The sequence below is a fragment of the Vanacampus margaritifer genome, chromosome 5, assembly GCF_051991255.1.
Source record: "Vanacampus margaritifer isolate UIUO_Vmar chromosome 5, RoL_Vmar_1.0, whole genome shotgun sequence".
Lineage (NCBI taxonomy): Eukaryota > Metazoa > Chordata > Actinopteri > Syngnathiformes > Syngnathidae > Vanacampus > Vanacampus margaritifer.
In genome coordinates, this window is record NC_135436.1 from 6,508,929 (window position 1) to 6,513,942 (window position 5,014).

Below are 5,014 nucleotides of genomic sequence, written 5' to 3' on the forward strand. Positions count from 1 at the left end.
GTTTTACATTAGGGTTAGGGTTTCAAACTAGGGTTTCAAATTAGGGTTGGGGTTTAAAACTAGGGTTAGGGTTTCAAACTCGGGTTTTACATTAGGGTTAGGGTTTCAAACTAGGGTTTTACATTAGCGTAAGGGTTTCAAAGTAGGGTTTTACATTAGGGTTAGGGTTTCAAACTAGGGTTTGAAATTAGGGTTGGGGTTTCAAACTAGGGTTTTACATTAGGGTTAGGGTTTCAAACTAGGGTTCTACATTAGTGTAAGGGTTTCAAACTAGGGTTTTAAATCAGGGTTGGGGTTTAAAACTATGGTTTTACATTAGGGTTAAGGTTTCCAAATAGGATTGGGGTTTCCAAGTTTCCAAATAGGATTGGGGTTTCCAAGTTTCCAAATAGGATTGGGGTTTCCACTAGGGTTTCAATTTAGGGTTTGGGTTTCAAACTAGTGTTTAACATTAGGGTTAGGGTTTCAAACTAGGGTTTTACATTAGTGTTAGGGTTTTATATTAGAGTTTCCAAATAGGATAAAAGTTTCAAACTAGGCTTTTACTTGAGTGTTAGGGTTTCAAACAAGGGTTTTACATTAGGGTTAGGGTTTCAAACTGGGGTTCTAAATTAGGGTTAGGGTTTTAAACTAGGGTTTTACTTTAGTTTTAGGGTTTCAAACTAGGGTTTGAAATTAAGTTTGGGATTTCGAACTAGGGTTTTACATTAGGGTTAGGGTTTCAAACTAGGGTTAGGGTTTCAAACTAGGGTTTTACATTAGGGTTAGGGTTTCAATTTAGGGTTAGGGTTTCAAACTAGGTTTTTACTTTAGGGTTAGGGTTTCAAACTAGGGTTTTACATTAGGGTTAGGGTTCCAAACTAGGGTTTCAAATTAGGGTTGGGGTTTCAAACTAGTGTTTTAAATTATGGTTAGGGTTTCAAACTAGGGTTTTACATTAGGGTTTCACATTAGGGTTGGGGTTTTAACTAACTAGTTTGAAACCCTAACCCTAAAGTAAAACAGTAGTTTGAAACCCTAACCCTAATTTGGAACCCTAGTTTGAAACGCTAACCCTAATGTAAAACCCTAGTTTGAAACACTAACCCTAATGTAAAACCCTAGTTTGAAACCCTAACCCTAATGTAAAACCCTAGTTTAAAACCCTAACCCTAGTTTGAAACCCTAACCCTAATGTTACGAGTTGTTAAGGCGATGGACTTGAAATCCTTTGGGGTCTCCCATCGTTGCATTCAAATCAACGCTAATACTTTCTGGAATTTAGCCTTCTATATTCTCTTGGCTTCATTTATGTCAATATGAATGGTGATGTCAAGGTGTGACTGGCTCCTCAGCAAATTGGGACTTCTGATCAAATTAAAGTCTGTGTTCAACCCCACTTTAGACAAGTACTGTTTAAGGTGTGTCTGTTGACTTGATTTCTCAGAACTTAATAAGAGACTAGACTTAAAGGTGTGAGACCATCTTTGGACAGCAAGAGGTGCTGTTTCTTTCTGAACTCTGACCTATAACTGGTCTATTCAGCAAGCACTATCATTAATATTAAAACCACATGCGTAAGGTTGTTGTGGCCGAGTGGTTAAGGCGATGGACTAGAAATCCATTGGGTTTGAATCCTGCTGACAACGAGTGTGTTTTCTTTAATTTAGCTCTCTGTCTTGTCTATTTCGTTTAAGTACGTGAGCATTGCTATGGGGTATATGCCACGGAGAAGGCGGGACTTCCGTGTGTCTCAGACGCACTGTTTCCATTTGCTGTTTGCGACATGTGGGCCGCGTCCCGGTGCTTGTGCTTATGACCTTGTTCCCCTCAGTTGCGCTTCCCGTCGATGGGTGTGAGTGTTGGGACGTGGCCAGTGTGTCACAGCAATGGTCGGAAACGGCGTGGGTGTGTAACTTACGGATGTCGGAAGTCCATGGCATCTGCCCCATAGTCAAGGTGTAACTGATACTATACCTCAGTGAATTTGCGTTCTACTTTGTTATCCCCATTCCTCAGATGTTCTCACAAAGATACATCGACCTTCGATAGCTCAGTTGGTATAGCGGAGCACTGTAGAAGGTCTGAGCAGTAATCTTAAGTAGCTGGTTCAAATCCTACTTGAATGGTTCTTTTGAGTATTCACAATCTTTATCAGAAATAGGAAATACAAATAATTGTGGCTAATTCATCTAAATATACCCAATTCGAAAATGACACTATTACTCCTTCCACAAAGCATTTTTATAAAGTTACAAAATTGAAAATGCCAGTTGCTTGTTGCTGCGTTCTACTTTGTTATACCCATTTCTCAGATGTTCTCAAAAAGATACACCGACCTTCGCTAGCTCAGTTGGTAGAGCAGCGGATTGAAGAAGGTCTCAGATGAAATCTTTAGGTCACTGGTTCAAATCCTGCTCAAAGGACTTATTGGAAGAAATCGTAATCAAAAAAAGGAAATACGTATAATTGTGGCTAATTCATCTTTATGTACCCAATTTGAAAATGCCACAATTCGTTCTCTTTCCACAAAGCATTTCCATAAACTTTCTGATCTACATCCATGTCATGTCCCAATTCCTAGTTTATTTCTGAAGAAGCAGCAGTCTTTGTAAATTCAGTTTGTAGAGCCGAGGACTATAGAGTATCTCAGCTAAAATTCTTAGGTTCACTGGTTCTAATCTGGTTCGAAGACGTTTTTTGTAGAATTCCCAAACTTATTCACAAATAGGGAATAAAAATAAATTTCTCCAAATCATCTGAAGATAAATTTTGAAAATGCCAGTCGCTCGTTGTCGCTTTATACTTTGTTTCCCCATTCCTCAGATGTTCGTGAGAAAACACAACACCTTTGATACCTCAGTTGGTATAGCAGAGGACTGTAGAAGGTCTGAGCAGTAATCATAAGTAGCTGGTTCAAATCCTGCTCAAATGAGTCTTTGAGTATTCCCAGTCTTTATCAGAAATAGGAAATACAAATAATTGTGGCTAATTCATCTGAATCTACCCAATTCGGAAATGACACATTTATTCCTTCCACAAAGCATTTTTTATAAACTTAAAAAATTGAAATAGCCAGTAGTTGCTGCTTTATACTTTGTTATCCCCATTCCTCAGATGTTCTTGAGAACACACAGCAACCTTCGATAGCTCAGTTGGTAGCACGGAGGACTGTAGACGGTCTCAGCTTAAATCCTTAGGTCCCTGGTTCAAATCCTACTCGAAGGAGTTTCTTGAAGAATTCCCAATCTTGATCGGAAATACAAATAATTGTGGCAAATTCATCTTAATATACCCAATTTGAAAATGCCACAATTACTTCTTGTTCCACAAAGCATTTTCATCAACTCTTCTCCTCATCCGCGTTATCTTTCCCAATTCCTGTTTTATTTCTCAAGACACAGCAACCTTTGTCATGTCCCAATTCCTAGTTTTTTTCTGAAGACGCAGCAATCTTTGTAAATTCAGTTTGTAGAGCCGAGGACTGTAGTGTCTGGGCTAAAATTCTTAGGTTCGCTGGTTCTAATCTGGTTCGAATATGTTTTTGGAGAATTCCCAAATATATTCTAAAATAGGAAATAAAATTACATTTCTCCAACTCATCTAAATATACAAATTTGAAAATGTCACAGTCATTCGTTGCCGCTTTGTACTTTGTTATCCCCATTCCTCAGATGTTCTTGAGAAAACACAGCAACCTTCGATAGCTCAGTTGGTAGAGCGGAGGACTGTAGAAGGTCTCAGCCGAAATCCTTAGGTTGCTGGTTCAAATCCTCCTTGAAGGAGTTTTTGGAAGAATTCCCAATCTTGATCAAAATAGGAAATACAAATAGTTGTAGCTAATTCATCTGAATTTGCCCAATTTGAAAATGCCACAATTACATCTTGTTCCACAAAGCATTTTCATCAATTCTTCTCCACATCCCTGTCATCTTTCCCAATTCCTGTTTTATTTCTCAAGACACAGCAGCCTTTGTCATGTCCCAATTCCTAGTTTATTTCTGAAGACGCAGCAATCTTTGTAAATTCAGTTTGTAGAGCCGAGCACTGTAGAAGGTCTCAGCTGAAATCCTTAGGTCGCAGGTCCAAATCCTGCTCAAAGGAGTTTTTGGAAGAATTCCCAATCTTGATCAAAAATAGGAAATACAAATAATTGTGGCAAATTCATCTAAATATACCCAATTTGAAAATGCCACAATTACTTCTTGTTCCACAAAGCATTTTCATCAACTCTTCTCCACATCCATGTCATCTTTCCCAATTCTTGTTTTATTTCTCAAGACACAGCAACCTTTGTAAATTCAGTTGGTAGAGCCGAGCACTGTAGAGTGTCTTAGCTGAAGTTCTTACGTCGCTCGTTCTAATCTGGTTTTGTTTTTAGAGAATTCCAAAATGTATTCACAAATAGGGAATAAAAATAAATTTCTCCAAATCATCTAAAGATACAAACTTGAAAATGCCACAGTCGCTCGTTGTTGCGTTATACTTTGTTTTCCCCATTCCTCAGATGTTCGTGAAAAGATACAGCAACCTTCGATAGCTCAGTTGTTATAGCGGAGGACTGTAGAAGGTCTGAGCAGTCATCCTAAAGTAGCTGGTTCAAATCCTGCTCGAATGAGATTTTAAGTATTCCCAATCTTTATCAGAAATAGGAAATAAAAAGAATTGTGTCTAATTCATCTAAATATACCCAATTTTGAAAATGCCACAATTACTCCTCCCACAAAGCATTTTAACTCTTTGACTGCCAAAAACGTTAAATAACGTTTAGTAAAAACCTACGGAGGGCCGCCAAGGACGTTAAAAGACGTTCTCCAATTTTTTTATTTTTTTGGGGGAAACGGGTGGAGGAAAGCCTTGCCCAGCTGTGGTGAAAGTTTCAAGCAGATCGAGTTAGCCTAATGACTATTTTTGGCCCCTAGATGGCAGCAATGACTCTCTTTTGACAAGATTGGGTAGGCGTCAGTAGAAGACGTGAGGCGGAGCTAGAGGGGACAATGGCTGGGGAAGGGAAGAGAACATGGCGACCAGTTGC

The 5,014-nt window shown here is 38.9% G+C and overlaps 1 non-coding gene across 1 annotated transcript; it reads left to right on the forward strand.

Moving 5' to 3' along the window:
* The first annotated feature begins 3,676 nt into the window (after positions 1–3,676).
* trnay-gua (transfer RNA tyrosine (anticodon GUA)) lies at positions 3,677–3,764 on the forward strand. Its single transcript is given in 2 exon segments — positions 3,677–3,713; positions 3,729–3,764. It is a non-coding gene; the product is annotated as a tRNA-Tyr (tRNA).
* Positions 3,765–5,014: the final 1,250 nt, after the last annotated feature.